General features: G+C 38.7%; 2 pseudogenes; one reads left to right on the plus strand and one right to left on the minus strand.

Annotated features, from left to right (window-relative positions):
* The first annotated feature begins 10,459 nt into the window (after positions 1-10,459).
* On the plus strand, positions 10,460-11,496 carry LOC149160464 (uncharacterized; annotated as a pseudogene).
* A 6,081-nt stretch (positions 11,497-17,577) lies between these two features.
* LOC149160465 (L-type lectin-domain containing receptor kinase IV.4 pseudogene) lies at positions 17,578-19,846 on the minus strand (annotated as a pseudogene).
* Between the last annotated feature and the right edge of the window lie 636 nt (positions 19,847-20,482).

The raw sequence follows: 20,482 nt of genomic DNA on the forward strand, positions 1-20,482 counted from the left end.
GAGCTAATGATTTTAGTGGAGGTGAAAACAAACTGTGACATATGATTCAGGGTGGCGATCATGAATGGATGAAGGATAATGTATGGCAGTGGATGGGACACGGTTGATACTTTCAGGATGACCCCTCTTGAACATATAACGACACTGATGCGATGGATCGGTAGCATTACCCCAAATGTGGATGGTGTGGCGAGGACCATGGTGATGAGACCGGTGAATGAAACAACCCAACCCGATGTGGTACGGAGGAAAAGTGTCATGTTCAAGAGTGACTTGCTACCTTTAAATTTTGATGTTCTCCCAATTTTTCCCCAGTCATTTCTGACCAGTACCTCTTTATTTTTGTCAAGCTTGAGGAGGATAACATATGCTTGTTCTATAACCTGCCCTTCGGGCAAGCCCATCGCTATGATTTAACGAGCCTAGCGATAGGGAAACTCGTTCTCGTCTAAAGACAAGTTTGTCGCTATTTAATCATTTTAACGAGTCTAACGACAAGGAAAACTCGGTCCTTTTCATTTTTAGAGAGTCTAAAAAGGTACAGAAAGTTAACTCCATAATTCCTTTTTCGTCAGCTAATCCCTTAAGTCCGAAAAAGTATAAAACAATACAGAAGGGATGGCTGTTCGGTACTTTTAACGAGCTGAACCAGGCAAGCGCTCGATCCTTTTGTGCAATAATCCCTCAAGTCCAAAAAGATTAAAATTTAGAGGAGGGATAGCGTTCCGGTCATTTAACGAGCTGGAAGGCCAAAACTCGGCAAACTTTTCATATTTTACGAGTCAGTGAAAAGAACTGAAAGAAGACTCGTCTTTTGAGGAACGAGTGATAAACAGGGATAGCTACAGATTCCAGGTACAGGTTGGAATTTCCCAATTACGGCAGTGTCACAAGGATGGCTAAGTGAAATCACTCTTCGCAGCTGTTCCTCAAAATGGGTAAACACACGAATGGAAGTGAATGATCGGCCAAATGAAAAGTGGAGGTGATGGTGCACAAACACGACCAAGGCTTTTATGGCTGATGAATTTACGATCTCAAAAGGTTATTTACCGGTACTGGGTTCATTTTTTAAAGAGCTTGAATGCGCCAAAACACTGCTCAAAAGCTTATGTTTATTTTTTAACGAGCATGAACTATGATGCTAAAACTGCTCGGATCTTTTGCATGCCCCCAGCATCATAATGACGCATGTCAAAGGAGGGTGCCCCCCAAGCTTCATTGCAATCAACTCGGTGATTGGAATGAAGGTTTACCTTTGAATTTTGAAAAAGGGGATTTGTTTCATTTTTTAATGAGGTTGACATAATGAAAGAACTATCCTCGGTGCCGACAAAATATCTAGGAATCTTCCGAATCCAACCAGAAGATTGGATTAGATTTCATTTTGTAGGTTTCCACTGTGGCCACTTCCGCCAGATTACTTGGAGGCGGTAGGGCGAAAGTACCCATTAAGGCAGGGTCTTTTAGGAAACCTACTTCGATATTTTGGAAAAAATGATTCCTTGCATGGATCATTGGAATGCTTCCTGTAACTTGTGAACTGTTGGGGAGAAAAGTTTGTTGGTCGACGATTGTAATTCCTTCTTGGGAGGGAAATGCAATCCTCCTGAAATAGGTCGACACAACCGCGGCCATGGCATAGATCCAAGGCCTTCCTAATAGGATGTTGTAATCGAGGTTTCCATCAATTACTTCAACATCAATCCCTACTGTTTTGCCCCCCAGTTCAACTTGCAAGTTACTTAAAATCCCGTATGGAGTGTATGATCGTCCATCAAATGATTTTAACGTCGTTGACGATTTTGACAAGGGTGGTGATCCTAATTCTTTCCAGCAACTCATTGACATAAGACATGTAGATGCCCCCTCATCAATAATTGTTCGATGAACAGTTTTGTTGAGGGCTTTCACTTGAATAAGGAAAGCTAGTTGAGCTGGTAACTGAGGGTCATATCCTTTATTATCAAAGGCCACAAGATTGGAATCCATTGGGCCAATCTCACCTATAGCTGATAATAAAGCTTGCTCTTGGGAGGTGCAATTTTGCACTACCTCAGGTGTCGACATAGCGGACGATGATTGAGCCAGATCCTCTATTATATTATAATCCTGTGTTACATTTGCACGAGGATTAAATGTCGATTTGTGTACTACTCCCTTTGGCGAGTTTATTATTGGCTTAGGAACGATGGGCGGCACAATTTCGTTCAAAGTTGTTGTCGAACTACTAGGTTGTTTATCAGCCTTGTTATTCGACCGCTGTGGATTCCGGTAATCTTTACTCCTTGTCAAAGCATTATTCTGTTGCTTCGAGGTAGACAACATAAGCACTTGGGATGTGGAAGCATTTTGATTAGCAACCATATTTTGACCTGGATTAGGAAACGGATCAGTCAATACTGCTGGGGTTTTTGAACTCTTGAAGAGTTTCTTAACTTCAGCTATATGTGGACAATCTTTCGTCCAATGATCCTCATCGCATATATGACACCCTGTCGGGGGTTTCCTTTTTCTTCCTGTCTTTTTCTTCTTGCCCCCTGGTTGCTTCAGTTGTTTGCCTTTGTCGGTCGACATGGCATTTACTTCTGAGGTAAGAAGTTCTTCATTCGCATTTTGATTAGAAATTTTGCGTTTTCCAGTCACGCCATTACTGGCGTGAGAGTTAGTATTCGATCCAGGAGGGGGAGGAATTGAAAATTCAGGTCTAGGGGCATCAGGTATTTTGTCGTAGAGCGTGCCCGACTGAGTATATACTAAGTCTAAATATTGAGCACGAGCAATGACTTGCTCCTCTGTTACGACTCCTCCCTTGGCCACATCTTCCGTTATAGCCGGAAGTAATGACTTTATAAACCATTCAGCTAACAGCTGATCGGGAACGTAAGTTTTTACCATTCTACGACGACGTCGCCACTCATGTATATGATCAGATATGTGAGTGGCCGTTGTCTGTTTGAAGTTGGTAAGGAGTTCCGTCCCTGTTTCATACCTTATCGGTAATTGAAAATGGGTTAAGAAAGTCGTGGCTAAGGAGCTGAAATTGTCGAAAGAGGCTCTTGGCAATTCAATGTACCATTTAGCCGCTGGACCTGTCAATGTCCTCTGGAAGAGGCGAAGTCTTATCGAATCATCATTCAGGGTGTTCGATGAACACCATAGATGGAATGTCATCACATGATTCGACGGGTCTTCACCCGGATTTCCATTAAATTTAGGAATATCTGACGGAAGTTTATGTGGAATCGCTGGCCACCAAGGGGCATAAGAAATTGGATCATTCGTCAGCCGGTTTAGATCTGGTAATTCTAGAGTTGCTACAAAGGGCAACTGTTGATTCAGGTTAGGCGAAGCATATCCAGGATAAGATGGTATCGCCTGAGCAATGGGTCTTTGCAGACCAGCATAATGCTGACAACTTTGACAAGGTTGATGGGCGTAACCATTATAGTATGGTTGTCCATTACTTACAAAGACTTGTTGCTCAGGTCCTTGATATGATTGCTGGAAAGGCGGTTGTTGAGATTGAAGCAGCTCTGGTTGTTGGACCATCTGCTATTGACCAATACCGGATGATTGACCAGGATGAGGAGTCACAGTACTTGTTTGAGTCTGAGTCGCTCCAGATAAGGAGGCACTACCCTGAGATTGTGATTGAGTCGCTGAGCCAAGAGGTTGTTGTATTACAACAGGTGGCGTTTGTACTTGCGACACATTCGCCATACCAGGTATAGTGGTAACATTCGACCCAGGGTGGACTGGTTGCATAGAATATACAACTCCTGGTTGTTGAGGCAGTATTGGTACCCAACTGCTGGATGTAATTCCAGTTTGACCTGAACTTTGTTGTGAACTCACGGATGGGCATCCTCCCGAAGGAGGTAATGAAAAGGCATACTGCCCCCCATATGGTATCAATCCGGAACTTAAGGGGATCGATTGCCCAGGTTGACCTCTAAATGGATCAATTTGGCGAGTTTCAACATAAGAAATACCAGATGATAATCCGGACGAAGAAATAGGAACTAACCATGTCATCGTCCCTGATGGGACTCCGGCTTGTTGTTGACAACTTGCCGAGACAGATGGTATACCAGCGAACATCGTTGGAGTAGCAGTAGGAGCCTCTGCTGCTGCTATGTCGGACGACACAGTCCTAGATGTCGACGGTTGCTCAGACATATCTAGTCTATCCAATAGATTTCTTAGCGATTTTACAGGAACTTCCACTTGTGGTGGACTAACTTCGAAGATCAACGAGGGAAGGGTGATGATTATTCCACTTAAAATAAATTTTATTAACGACGCTTTTAGACACAAACTTGCTTTTTCATGTTTTAAGAGTCGAGAAAAGCTAAAGATGACTCTAGTCGCCTTCGATATATTAACGAGCCCGAAGTGACAAATGCTCGGTTGGACTTTTTCAGTTATAGAGTTTGAAAAAGGCCAAAAGAAACTGCTCTGGAGATCTAGGCAGAGGGTGTGCCAAACCTTTCGCGAAACCACAGAATACGTTTTACGGTACGGGTGGTCGATCTTCGTGAATGCTGTGTTCACTGCATCGCGATCAGTAGGGCGGCCGACACGGCTTCCTAAGGATAAAGGATAAAAGCCTATAGGGGTCTCCCAATATACGCGACGGTACGCGGGAGCACAAGTCCGTATTAGTGCCACCGACTCTCAGGAGGAATCACCCACCTTCGTAGAGATCGACAGTCACTATGTTTAACGACGCCGGAACACGTCTCTACCTAGACCTCTAGATGTTTGCGTTAAATTCCAAAGCGTTGTTATGTAAATTGAGTTTATTTTAATGTTGATCTTTCTTAACAGTTTGTCTTTCAGGATCACCACGAGTTGTATTGGTACAAATTCCTAAATGCAGCTAAAATGATAAGCAAGCTTTCACAATCTTTTTAGCTTTGAAAATCCTAACTACTGAGGGGAGAGAAAAACAATATCTTTCCACACAGAGCACAAAGCACAAACTAATGCACTTTCTCCTAGATCAGACACCCAAACTTATCAAAATGCAAATGCAAGATGCATGTATTTCTTTTCTTTTCCTTTAATGTTGATGCTAACAAAAGGAAAACTGTTGTATGACTTTCGAATTCAATTTGAAGCGTAAACAAACAAGTATTGTCTAAATGAAAAGACGCTTTACAGGTACTTGTTTTACACTAAAAATATATGAATTCAAACCATAAAGTGAAAACAAAAAAACTCAAACAGCCATGAACAGTAATAACACTAACTCATAAGATCACAAAGATACTTTTACAGCTCAGGATCTAAGAGGCCACAGCTACTAGGTTCGCTTTTCACAATGGGAAATTGTAACTGAAACAAGAAATACTGAAAGAACGTTTACAATTTCATCACACAACTGAGGCGGAATAATGTCAAGGAGAAGTGGTCTAAAGCAAGTACAATAACCAGCAAGCAATCAGCCAAAAACAAGTGCAAACAGGGCCAAGACACAAAGGAAGAGCTGAGCTAGACTAAGGCTAACTGGACCAGCGCAGGCACTAGTTCACCAGTTTGACTCTCAGCGCAGTTCCCGAAGGGAGCACCTGCGCTGTAATGCAGACTGCCTGTGGACAGCCTGCACTGACTTACGAGAGTTACGTCTGCTAAGAATTCCGGGTCATAAAAAGCTCAAAAATGTACTGTTTTGACTGAAATAAAATGCTATGGGTTAAGTACAGGCTAAGGGATGATCAAGAGGATAAAGATCTATCACAAAGAGTAAGGATTCATCTGTAGATTAGCTCTTTAAATCTTGAATTTGCTCAGCAAAGGAGCAAGAGTAGCAAAAACCCTCTACTTCGCTTTTGATAGAGTCAAAAGCTTTTCGATTCGGTACTCCTTTCTTCAAGAAATGAATAGCAAAATACTACAACAACAAGATACTAGGATCTCCCCAGCGGAGTCGCCAGTTTGTTGTGGGGAAAAGTATCCGATGCGGATGACACTAACCCTTTCTAAAGGTGACAGACTTTAGCAACAACTGAATGACAAAGTTTTCATGTTCATCTTTATGAAAGCACAGAGAGAATAGAAAGAGGATCAACCAACCTGGTGTCTTGCGCTTAGTCGATCCTTGTCCTTCTCGCTTTGTATCCCGTTCCCAGCTCTTTACTCTCCAAGCCGATCCAGCTACACACAGAATCTGCACAACAAAAGGGAGCAAACTACGAGATACAAGCAATCATAATTGAAGCATGGATTAGGTTGCATCAAATATACATGTAAACACAAAAGCATCTATGTAAAACAAGTATATAGAAGAACATGCAAACTTTATTGATAGAAAGTAACAGGGTTCCAGAGGAAGTTACAACCAATGATGTTGGCCCCAATCCAGCAGCACCTCCTCGGCAGCAAGAACTCTCTTCTTCACCTCTAGTAAAACAATCACCCAATAATCCTGGCAGTATACCAACAGCACCTCCTTGCTTATACAAAATTCCCAGCCTCTTTAGACCTCATAGAAGAGCTCTATATATAGGAGGGAAGAGGAAAGGATGAGTCAGCTGGAGGCTGGCATATAGCTGACTAGTGTCTTCTCCATCTTCAGTTAATCTTCAGTTCCTATGTCCACTTGGAGATCCTTGCTTACACATGGTGATCAAGTACCTCTTACTCATCACAGGGCGAATCTCATGAACCAAGTGTCATTTTGGAAGCTTCCTGGGCATTGACACCTTGAGAAATGAGCCTGCCACTTGTCCAAACACGTTCAGCGCAGGTAGCTAGTGTTGGAGTTGCATTTCAGTGCAGGTAGACAGTGTAGCAGTTGACATTCAGTGCAGGTAGCCAGTGTAGCAGCTGACATGATCCAGAATTTGCTTGTTTTTGAGTGTTTTCAGGTGGAGAACTGATTTGAAGTGCTGTGATTTGCTGACCTTGTTCCTCTAGGGGTAAGAACAACATGTTTAGGGACTTTGGATCCCTTTAATTATTGACATTTCATGCTCCATGCTGCGAGGCACAAAAATGTCTATAACACTGTAGTACCCCTTTTTCGCGCATTTGGACAATCAACATCGGAGAGTCTACCATTTCATGGTCAAACTGCTCATAGTATGGACAAGATATTCTTGTCAAGTTAGTACAATGGTGAGCGTAGTGCCCCGACCCTCCGCAATTATAACAGATTAGTTGTTTCCACCCTCATCCAGGCCCCATTCCTCCTCTCCCTCACCCATGTCCTTGGAATCTACCACGTGGCCTGGCGGTTAGGTCGAAACCCCACGCCTCAGTCTGCATTCGATAGGCTTGGGTCCTCTCCATCATTAGCTCATAGCTTCGACACATTCGCTCGTCGTGACCCACTGATCTACAAAAGTTGCAGTACAGTTGCTACGGAGTCTAGGTATACTTCTACAATAGGTGACAGTTGTCTGTTGCGTGCTTCCCTCCTACTTGACAAATTGCGCACCATAGCGTGGGCGCCGCACTTGGCCCTGCTTGTACCTCCAGCCTTAATGGCACTGGTCCCCCTCCCATTAGATAGTTCGTGAATACGGGGAAGTGATCTTTGTCGTGACCTTGACCCCTTCATTTGATACACCCCACTTCTATGTGCGCCTCTGGTCGGGGTGCCCTTTCTTGCTTCAAACTTTGCATTTCTAAGCATAGGTTTTGTAGTTGCGTACAGATTTACTAAACTCCCAACCCCAGATCTTGTATTGGAGTTTCATGCAACCTCACTGCTGTCTCTAATGCTTTAGCTTGGGTTGAGATCTTTTGCTATGACAGCGCCACCCTCATATGTGGTGTCAAAGATGCCACAAACCATGCTCAGTGCTGCGCATCCGTCAGCGTCATGTTAGCCTCGTAGATTGTACTTTTCAATCTCTGATCCAGATCCCATGGGGTTTCACCAGGTAGCATTGCGATCTCCTTGAACCTGATCCAGCCACCTCTCCTCAGAGATCCACAGATTTCTATTTTCTTGTTCCACAAACCTGTGAAGCTTTTGATCCAACTAATCTTCAAGTTCTTTCTTTGTAGGGTTCCAGTGTTTTGACAACAGACATCCCTTACGTAGATCCTGGTCTCAGCAACAGAACCATTTGTTGGCTAATTTGGCCCTGACCCAGGTTCAAAAGAGTTATTAGCCAAACAAATCTCACAGCTACCAGCCCTTTCAACGATAGTCTGCGGAGTGCAGGCTGAGTTCTCACTCGAGGTAGTAGGGGAGGGTGCTAGAACATGGTTTCCGCACCCTTGGGATGTCTTGATGTGGTCTGGAGGGGTCGCAAACTGTTCTGCGGCCTCGCGCCACTCTGTACTGCTGTCAGGCTTCCACGTAGATCCACACAGGTGCATTTTCTTATTAATGAATTTATTATAGATCTAATCTACTTCTTAAGGTCTTTAAGCAAACATTTAACAGTAACAACTAGTGCGCGCAATCATCAATATGCATAAATTTAGAACATAAGCCACAAATAGATTCGCGATAAAACACATAATGATTTAGAAACTCTTATCTTTATCAATCCCCTTTTCAGCACAACTAGATCCGCCCTACACACTCAGCTGCAGGGGTCTGCGCACACAGTTGCGGACTCTACCAGGCCTCTATGCTCACAGCTACAGAGCCTCTATCTATCTACCAACACCCTTGACTCTGACTTACAGACACTGAGAGAATATTGCCTTTATAAACCCATAACATTAAGATCCAAAACCAAAAATAACTTCTAGTCATAGAGCCTTGCTCTATTTATACATTTCCATGGTCCGCGGATGATGGGCAGGCCGACTCACCTTCTATTTTCTTACATTATTTTCGAGTGGACAACCATTTGACTTGACTTATTACAATTCGCGCTCTGTGCACTTCGCAGAGTCTTTACCATACTTTTACCCAAAATTGTGGGCTTTGAGCCCCAAAACTGTTACACAGGGCCTTCGCTACCCAACACGAGGTTGATGAAAAATTCTAAACTACCTAATGTTTTGTATCACTTTCAAAAGAAGTTTGAGGGAGAACTTTCAACTGATATTTAGGGTGAGTAATAGATGCATCTACCTTATATTTTACAACTTCCTATTCTACAATTGGTGTGTAATAGATGAAAACATGATCATGGCATGTTACTAAATTAGATTCCTCTATATATAAGGAATATTAGCCGTCTTGTTGTGTTGTGAGAGGAAAATTTCTCTATAGCTTAGGAGGGGGGAATGTTTTTGTAGTTTTTTGTGTATAACACTTAAGAATAAAAGACAAAAAGGTTATTTGACATCAAACACGAGCAGAAAATAGGAAAAAAGAAAAAATTGGATCTCCAAGGTGGTTTCCATGCCCCCTCAAAATTCGGAATAGGTATAATCCAAGGCTTCCCCAAGTTAGGTTACATACTACCAACTAGATTAATACTCAAACAAACCTCCATTGCTCATTATGGTCAGTCTCACCGACCTAGGGCTTTGGGAATCTAACTAGACCTGACCTTGTCATTGGGCTACTCTACCATTCTACCAAGTCCATTTAATTGAAAATAGAGCTACATGACCAAGAAGAAACTTTGTTTGGAATGTCCAAATGGGGATTGATATTCTGTTCTAACAACTTTGAATGCCAAGCTTCAACTTGGTAGGTTCATTGGAATGTATGGTGTAGTTTTCTCTTAACCTTGTGTGTAATTCCAGTGACTAATGATTCTTTTTGTTGTGATATAATTTTCCTATCTGGGTGAATTGATTGGATCCCTTTCTCAATGAATTGATTAATTCAAGGTGCATTATACACACTATTATATGGTACTTGATTTAACCTCATAGAATTGTGTAATGAGTGCCCCAATTGTTTGTCAATGAATACAAGCCATTTGTCTGCAACATATATGACAATCTATTGAGTTAATCCAACATGAATTTCCTTAAATATCCTTGATATTTCCTAGCCAAATGCTTTTGTGGTTTTGATTTGAATATCTTTCTCGGATTCATTGCGGGCTACAAATATCCAAGGTTTGCTAGAATCATAAGAGAAACAAAATTGTATCCAAGGTTAAGTAGAATAGGCATAATTCACATACCATGCTCCTTTTGTTAGTGGGCAGTTGTCGTGATCCCTATCTTAATGAGACATAGAGATAGTGGTTCTCCTATGAACATGATATGTTAGTCAAGAATATGAATTCTTGTTTGAAATCTCCTGTCCTTCTCCTCCTCTTCTCCATTCTGAGAACTAATATTATAGTTAAAGGTTGTAAACACAAACAAAGACCCTAACTCCAAGCTCCCTTCTTCTTCTCTGCTAGATTCTTAAATCTATTACAAGGGATCTAGCCATTTACCCTTATGTTTGAACATGAAGAAGTCTATCATAAGATTCCATATATTTGAATAACAAACACCAAAAGGATGCTTGATTTGCTTTGGCTTATTAGTTAAGAAGTGACCTACATCAAGCACCTTATAGGTGTTGGTGCTAATGGAGAGCCCAAGCATATGTGAGCTAGGCGATTTTGGTATTATTGTTTTTTTGCAGTTTGTGTGGGGTTAAAATGAGGTTTGAGTGCTTATCATATAAATGAATTATTATTGTGGTTAATGTGTGAATTAAGATGAAATAGTGGCATGATGTAGGAAGAGAGGGGGTATTGGAGGGAACAATAGATATGATGGATTTGTATCCTCCAAGGCAGTTTTTGGATCATTAGCTAAAACCTCAGGAAGATCATGCCATTCTCAAGTTCCCCCAATGTGATTCGACCAACACCAAATTCTTCTACTACATTAATTATAGGCTCACTCAACCTCACCATTTCTGCAAAACCTGCAGGAACTACTAGACCAAAGGTGGCTCTCTGCGCAACGTTCCGATTGGTGGAGGTTGTAGAAAGAACAACAAGAAAAAAAATAGAAACAACAACAATGACAAGAGATCTAGTGGCAAAGCATGTAACTCAACGATAGGGAGAATTCATCTCTCACCTTTTCTTGTTGGAAGTCTCCAATGATTGCAAGTACTACAATGGTGATGGAAATGATCTAATTGACATTACCTATATGAACTCATTGAGGTAAGTGGATCATGAGGGCACGTTTGCAAGTTGCAATATGAATGCTGGTGTATATATGATTCAGGAAAATGACCATCATTCCTCTTAGAGTTTCCATCCTTTCCACCTTTCAACATCTCTCTAGTCTTTGCAAGGAAGTTTAATTTTGGGCTCAGATCAGTCACCTAATGTTTTCAATCAAGCTTCCAATAAAGGAGATTTAGGTCTAGTGCAACAATAAGTAGCTGGTGATGTCTCTTATAACAAAGAAGCATACCATCTTTACATAAATATGTCACTTGATTAGTCAGATGGGCACTCTAGAAACCCTCCGTAGAATAAGAGCAATAATATTATCGAAAACCCACCACAAGGATTAGTGTATGAAGGTGGGTATTGGAATGGTGGGGTTTGGTCAGATCTCTCCGCTTATGGGCTCTACAACATAAACCCTAATTCAATGTAGACTCTAGAGAGGTATGATTTGTTGTGAAGTTAACCCTAGGATTTGGATAAACCAAAAGACATTTCTCATCTCGTTAAATGTATATTCCACAACACAATTTGCAAAAGGATTTCACCAAAGATCATATCAGAATTTTGAGTGCTCATATAACAACAGGTCAAGTGACATATTTTTTTCTCATCTCCTATCAATACACTATCTCGTCTTGTTGGAATATAATGTTAGTTGTTTAGTGTGTTTATAACAATACTTCAATAGGATTAAAATCATGTATTAGAAGGATGGATTTGAAAATATGGTGAGTATTATCTAGGTTTTTACATGCCATTTCCCTTTATTAATCTTCTACCAACATAAGATTGATAATTTTTTTGAGAATTATTGTTGAATTCTCTTCAAATTGTGGTAGAAAATGCTAAAGGTGTTATTGTCAAAATTTTGGTAATGCATGATGTATTTGGGTGAAATGTCAAACTTTATTTTGTAAAGTGATATTCCATCTTGAGCTCAATCCCTATTATGTAGTATGGGATAGTTCTAGTTGTTTAAAATGTGATTGTACACCATGTTGGAATCTTCCTGCAAACCTCAACGAAAAGCGAAATATGATTTTTCTTCATGTTTTTAGACTATTAAAATGCATTCCACATATATATCCCACCAACAAAACAGATTGAACTTCTATTGTAGAAGGAAAAGAGACTTAACAAGACCTTGACTTAGTTTAACTTTTTCTCTAGAAATATCTCTCTCCGATAATCCTATCATACAAACCTCAAATTAAGTTGTTGTTATACATGTACGTTAATAATAACATTTTCTTAAAAAAAAAATTAACACTCAAAATAGACTATACCTCAATTTTAGTCTAATTTATTTTATATAAGTGAGATGTTGTACATTATTCTCCTTCCATATCACCTCAAACTTATTCTAACCACCTTAGAGGGGGCATAAAATGTCAATGGCCGATTAAAAGTTCATGATTCAACAAGCCATTAAAAAAGGAAATCTTTGAAATAATAAGGTCAATGCAGTGGTTAGATATCACTAACTATATCAAATGTCTTGCACAAAAGTTATTAAAAATGGAAAATAATAGTCTTGCACATGAAGGTTGATGTAGTGGTTGGAGACTAACTATGCAAAAACATCATTAAAAATGTCAAGTCTAAGACATAAAAGGTCAATGCGGTGGTTTAAAATTCCATAACCACTGTTGTTAATATATTGCACAGAAATGTTGGCAAATGTTGTAGCCAATAGATCTAAGGATATAGTAGCTGAGGTCTGTGGGCATGTCCAGATGGTATTTGTTAAAAAAATTGTTTATTCTTAATAATACGATAAGCTTACTAGTATGCGCCACAAATTTGTTTTATGACCTTGTTTTAAGCCTGTCACTATCTCAGGGATTTCATTTTGGTCATGTTAGTATGGATCGTGTTTGGAAGTAAGTTATGAAAATAGTCAAGGTCTTGTTTAGAGACATTGTAGCTAGATTTTGTATCAAGGAGACTTTCTTCCATAAATAGTGTCTTCAAAATCCTCTTCTCTATGTTTTGATTGTATATCTCCTTAATTATCCCACATTCAGTATATTAGGTACACATATTCGAGGGATTGTCCATTGTCGTTAGCTAAATAGTTCACATTGGAAATCTGTCTGGAACTTATAAAAGTTGGTGGCTGCATAAGTGTTGTCATTGGTAAAATCAAAATGTCAATGCAAATTGAAATATCAAATTACCTCATATTGGTTGATTACACAACAGGTCTCACTAAAAAAAATAGAAGTGTCCCTACAAAACTGAAATGTCGTGTAATAAAAAAGCTTCATGCCTTTAGGCATGTATTTTTTTTTTACATATAAATCACTCTACACAGAGGAAGTAGATGTGATGTTTATCCATTGATTTATATTCTACTGCAATGAATTCATTATGCAAGGGTTTTGCATTCTCACTGTTGATTGTATTTGTGATTTTATAGTTCTGTTTTGTTGCTAAGCTAGATAAGTTATTTATGGTTGGTTTGGTCTTCATAAAATCTAAATCATTTTCTATTTACATGTCTGCAAAGCTCAAGTTCACTTTTTGTGTTCTTTCAACTATTTTTTTCTTCTAATTTCTCAGTGTATAAAAGTAAGAGGTTGTTTTAGGGAAAAAATATATCCCATGATGTTAATATAATAAATCGTCATGTAGAAAAAGGTAACATAATTTTTCTTCATTAATATAATGGTATATTTTGCCTTATTCATTTTTCTCTTTTCTAATGGAGAATAACACATTTCTTTAAAGGGTGTTAGCTCAGCTGGAAGAGAACTTGCCTCGCAAGTGGGAGGTTGGTGGTTCAATTCCATCATGCTATAACATAAACTAATCACTAAAGAAACAAAAAGATTCAAGTTCTATATTTTGTTTGTAAAGAGAATTTTTTATTGTCTATAGAGAGACAATAACTGGGATTAAAGACATATTATCTCTATAGAGACAATAATTGATATTAAATTCATATTGTCTTATAGAGATAATGTATTTAAATGTAGCTTTAGTCTCTTGAGAGACAAAAATTAATTTTCTCTTAAGAGACAATAATATTTGTGTTTTATATTGTCTTTATAGAGACATTTTTTTAAGACAATAATTTGAGACACTCACTTAAAGACAATTTATAAGACAATTTACAAGGAATTTTTTTTTTTTTTTTGTCTCGAGTCGAGACAATTTACTCAAAAGTTGTCTAAAATATTGTCTTAAAACCCACATCTATGTTAGTGAATCAATGCTCTATTCGTAACACCCATGTCAACAATGCCACTCGAGAATGGATACCTGATATAGGAACCTCCTCTTGCTCCCAATTTTCATGGTATACATAAGTTGTAAATTTATATTGGTATAAAAATATATTCGTGGGGTGCATGCTCACATATAAAGCTAAATCCCAGAAAGAAATTGTAATCTAAATTTCAGAGTTAGAGAATAAAATCAATTGCATTGATTGTAAGCTAGTCATTCTAGTCGGGAGATCACCAACATCACCTTCTCCTTGGATGATGAAGGTGATCATTAGTTGCATATACATAGGGATCCTCCTCACTATTTGTCATGCTCCACTATAATTTTATTTATGCAGTAGGTGATATATTTTTTTTAGTTATGTCGTATTATAAAAAGGGTTGGCATAACCAACCTATTTATAACAGTTTTTGTCTAAAGGATGCTATGATCTGTAGAGGTATTACTAACCAAAAAAATTTGAACGTGTGCTATTGTTATGGTTTCTCTTTGGGAAAACCAATAGTAATCTATAGTTGACCATGTAATTTCCTCTCAAAGTAATGCAAAGTGCCCAACCTTACAAAAAAAAGAATTTTATTATATAATTTTCATTAATTTTTTATATTTTGAAATTAAATTTTAATGAATATAGATTTATTATTGACTAATACATTATTACAAAAATTGTCTAATATTTACTTTTATTTTCCAAAGCTACAAATTTGTGATCTTCAAGGAAATCTATTTAGTACAAAATTATTTCACTCTATATGACACTCTCTTTCAAATATAAATATACTTCATTTCCTTTTAAAACATAGTAACTATATTATTCTTGGATGCAACCTCACCTTCCTCTTTCATTGAACAATGATGAGCCAACTCCATCTACCTTCATTTTTCCTTTATTAGTTTACATAGTTAGTAGCATGTTATAAAGCTTAACACATGCACCACGATCCAAGTTTATTGAAGGTAGTATTGGGCTTCTCTTTTCCATGTAGGCTGTTTCCTTCCCATTTGAATGATGAATTCATGTGTCCTTTACCTCCTCACTTTCTTATTACGACGTTTGACTTGGAGACTGTTTCAAACAACATGAAGTATTAAGCTCTTATGGATTTGAGCTTACTACTTTCTTTGAAAAGGGTTAGCATTTCTATATGGCTCTCTGTATTTTTCAATTTATTGAGGTTTTTTCATTGATTTCTCCCTACCATTATGGAAGGAGAGCTTTCCTACATCATTGGTCCTCCCCTTTCTTCTTCTCCAATAGAGTTTTGATCCACTTCTTTGGATAAGAGTTTCCTCCCATTTGTCTAACCTCCCTTTTGTGTTTTCAAGGTGACATATCTTGCTTCCCTCTCTTCCTCCCCTACAACTTGTTACTCCTCTTGTCTCTTCCTTTTCTCTCACCCCTTGTTACCTCGACTCCCTACTTCCATCGTGAATACTCCTCCAAGAATTCCTTTACATGGTGTAGGCCAACATAGTAGAAGCAAGTCTAATCATAGAGGATTCCCTTGAGCTTGTTCCTAGATAAATGCTAAAAAATTAACTACTACTTATTGGGAGCAGAAGGCAACTTGAAATGAAATTAATATTGTGGAAGTAGGAGCAAGAATAGAAAGACAATTTATTTTGCTTGAAGAAATAGAAGAGAACATTCTGGGTCAATGGATCCTTAACTCTTTAAATACCAGAGGGAGATACAACATGTACCTTTAGGCAGTGAACCTTGATTGGTAGGTGAATACCATCATGGGAAAATCATTGGTTGAAAGAAGTGAGGCTCAACAAGATATTCTTGTTATACATAGATGTTGTCGAGCTCCATGTGAAAAAATTGGACCACATGGTTTCCCAGCTTACAAAGAAGATATTTGTGAAGATAACCAACCTGAAATTTCCTAACTTCAAAGAAGACTCACTCTCTTAGTAATCATGTCAAGAATTCAATTTTTTATTTTTCTTTTCATCAGTGGTGAATTTGTTAATCAACATAATATTAAGTATAGGCTAGGGAGTTTAAAACTAGATAGAGTTAGACTTATGGATTTAATTTATCGAGTTACCATTGAAAACATGATTGTATGAGCAAAGGTAATGAGTCTTTAGTATTGTTTTACTTTCCCTAATGACCTAAATATATGTATCTTTTTGTTGTTTAAATAAAATATAATTTCAATACTTTATATAGGCTTAGACTAAATACCCATTTTCACTAGAATCCATAAATTCTATTTTAAGCAAGATTGTGATTCTTCATTATTTAAAATGCACTTTTGAATGCATAATTGGATTCAGCAGCCTCAAAAACCCCTAGGGCTCTAGAATTCTACAAATTAAACAACTTAAACTCTAGTTTCTAAGTATCTTTGCTAGATTTTGGTTAAAATTAACCAAGGGAAAAGTGCTCCAAAAAATTCATTTAATCTATAAGTTAGACTATATCTATATATATATGTGTGTGTGTGTGTGTGTGTGTATGTTTTGTACTTCTAAATATGAGTGGACATGTATTAACATTTTAATGTGGAGAATGTGAATCATAAATAAAATATTTCAATGTGAACTATTTATAAATTATATTAAACTTGTGAAAATAAAAAAAATCATTATATTTAAAAAAATTTCTTAATGTTTATCTCAAAACTAGCATAAATCCATCTTAATTCCAAATCTACCCAGAGCCCAGAAGAATTAAATCTCTTGACAGTGCAATCATTTCCTTAAGTTTTTCACTAAAAAAAAAGTTTGCATCTTGAGAAATTTATTCATTCTTAATACACTATAAATAACAAATTAAGATATATCTATATTGATTTATCAAAATTATAATTATATTCACTTGTATAATATTTGGCATCATTATATATTAGATTTTTTATAAACCTCAAGATATTAATTAATTTTGATAGTTTAAAATATTATAAAAAATATTTTTAGAATATAAATATAAAAATTAAGAAAATTGTAGGTCCGATAGACCAATTTGGTCTCAGTGGACTTTAACCATCATCATCATCATCATCATAAAAATGTTTATATATATGAGAAAGATTATATATATTATTATTATATAAATATAATAACATTTATTTAAAACGAAGCCTTTGCATGGGGCAATAAATTTATATAAATGTTTATAATATATTAAATCTAATAATTAAAATCTAAAATAAGCTGAAAATCATTTGGAAAAACATTAAGTATGATGCAGAAAGAAAGCTGATGAAATATGTATTTACATAGAAAGTATTTTACAATGCTAGTAAAGTGATATGAACGTGCATATGGCTTAACGGTGCAATATATCCTGGAACAAAGTAAATAAAAGCATTGTATCGCTGCATCAGAGATAATCCTTCCATCCCCATCACCGGTTTAAGGAGGTCTGCAGGGGCGCGCAATGGATGAATTTTCAGTATTGCTGGTAGAACCTGTCAACCTTGCGAAAGCTTCCTGGTGATTAAACCTATTGATTTGACCCTTCTCCAAAGATGGAGCGTTATCCGAAGTCGAAGCGACTATTTCTTCTGAAAGGGTTCTGCTAGACGTACTCCCCAAACACTTATCGCCACTATATCTAAAGAGGCCCCTGGGATAACGACCCATTTTAGTCATGTTAAAAGAAGGCCTGCGAATGTCAGGAAGAGGAGCTTCGCCTTCCAGTATTTGGCAAACATGGCGGATGCCCAGCCTGCTCTCCGGCTCTACGTGAGAACACAACAACCCCAACTTCAACACCACCTCCATCTCGCACACATCATATCCGTCCTTATCCAGATTTGGATCCGATGCCTCCAGCAGCCTCCCCTCTGTGTAAAGTCCCCACACCCACTCCACCAAAATCATCTGCTCGGCGCCCTTCAACAGATCAACAGGCCTCCTCCAGCAAGCCACCTCCAACAGCAAAACCCCGAAGCTGAACACGTCCGAGCTCGGCGTAGCCTTCCCCGTGTGTAGCAGCTCCGGCGCTATGTAGCCCAATGTTCCTACAACATGAGTCGTCTGCGGATTCTCATTGTGGTCGTACAGTCGAGCCAGACCAAAGTCTCCCAGCCGCCCATTGAGCTCCGAATCCAGCAGTACGTTGCTCGACTTGATGTCTCTGTGGATGACCCTCTTCTCCCATTGATCATGCAGATACAGCAACCCAGCGGCCACGCCCTTGAGAATCATGTATCGCCGATGCCACGGCAGGACTGTTGTTGGATTCCCGTAGATGAATTTATCCAGGCTGCCGTTGGGCATGTAGTCATAAATGATGAATAGCTGCGTATGCATTCGGCACCAACCCCGGAGATGAACCAGGTTCCGGTGCTCTAGGCGACCCATGCTCGATATCTCTGAAATGAAACCCTTCATTCCCTCCGTAACCTCCTTATTTATGCATTTCACGGCGACCTCTTTGCCGCTGCTGGGAAGAACGCCCTTGTAGACTTTGCCAAAACCCCCTTCCCCCAAAACGTTTTCTTGCCGGAAGTTGCTCGTGGCGATGCTCAGTTCCTTGTAAGTGAGTCTATGGGGCCAGTACTCCATCTCCCATTCTTCGATCGTTTTTCCAAACTTCTCTTTAATGAAAAACACGGCTGCAACAGCCAGCGTGAAGAGCAGAGTGGCCACGGTGATGCCAGATATGAATCCCCGGCCCGGGTGTTTGGAATACATGTTCGCAAAAGAAGGGAGACGCGATAGATTGAGGAGCGGCGCCATGCCTTGAGTAGTGAAACTCCACGCGAGAACGTAATGGTTTTCCCTGACGGTCGCCGTGCTCGCTGCAAAGCCAACGAACATCTTCTCTTGCAAAACGTCGCTAAGATTGATTTTCAAAGATATCAGAGGCTTCTGCGGTCTGGGCGAGCCGACCAACATGATTGTAACGTTGAGGCGATTTTGAGAATGGTTGTAATCGATCCAGGCTTGTATGTTCTGTCCACTCTTGAGGCTAAATCCATGGAAGCTGTCCTCCCCATTCCAATATCCAGCAGGCTTGGTCTCCACTGAGACGAGGCTGTTGATATTTACACCCACATGGTTGTCGTCAGGGTCATTGAAGTCCACGGTCTTGATCGTATCGAGCTCCACTGCGAATAAGTGATTGTATGACCGCCCGTTGCCGGTGAGGTTAAGCAAGCCCATATACTGTTGCCCCACAGCGCCGATGGGTGATCTGTGGGGCATCATGATGAAGGCTAATCCATGTCCGGCTTTAGCGGAGGGAGGATGCGTCATGGAGGAAACGAAGGTAGTGCTAAAGGAGGAAAGCGTCCCGTTGCTTTTCATCTGCACAGGGATCGAATAGAGCGCGCGGCCGAGCATGAACTGTGACTGGTTTGTGAGGACGAGCACAGATTTGGAGCGAATGATTGAAGCCTCCTCTTCCAAGATCAGGTGGGTTCCATTAAAGCCGTCGAAGATGAAAGTGGTATGTGAATGATCATCATTGGCCTGTGCAGGAATAAGTGTTAGGAAGAGAGGGGTGAAGGTTATCAGGAGGAGGCTGGGCCGTGGTCTTAGCATCATTGATCGTTTCTCTGGGTGGAGCTAAATTGCTTCTTGTAAAGAATAAATAGATGACGGATATCTCAAGCTGCACAGAGACCTTAAAAAGACGCATTCAAATCTTTGAAAAGGACTTCGGTGTTGTGGCATTTAATAAGTATATTGTTGATATTTAATAGGAATTTAAAATTATGAAATAATTGTATAAAATAGAGCGCCAAAGATAGACTTTATTAAATTCAATAAATATAATTCACGTCGTTTACATTTATATTGGATTTTTTTTTTTTGTTTTTTTAATATAGTTAAAATAAAAAGGAAACAAGTGTATTTTAGGTTTGAGAATGTCGAGTAGAGATTTTTTTTTTTTAATTACAAAATTAATAAAATTTAGGGAAAATTTTATTATTAAATTTTAATTATAAAATAAAATTTATTAATAATAAAATAATTTTCAAGAGTTTTAAAGTTTCCGTTTGGAAGTTTTTAAGAGAACAATTGATTTAGTGTTTCTTAAGCGGTTGCACAGATGTGTCTTATTCTCTATGTTTGGTTTATTTATGGGATTTAAATGTATTTTTGTTATTTATATTTAATAGATTTGGTTCAGATGGTTTTAGAAGTTGACGTGATTAATTAGAAATATATTTTGAATAGCAATATAAATCACAAAAATTTGAAATAAATGACAA

This window comes from Pinus tabuliformis, chromosome 5_2, assembly GCF_031772625.1.
Source record: "Pinus tabuliformis cultivar Carrire ecotype Pingquan chromosome 5_2, CPIR1, whole genome shotgun sequence".
Classification (NCBI taxonomy): Eukaryota; Viridiplantae; Streptophyta; class Pinopsida; order Pinales; family Pinaceae; genus Pinus; species Pinus tabuliformis.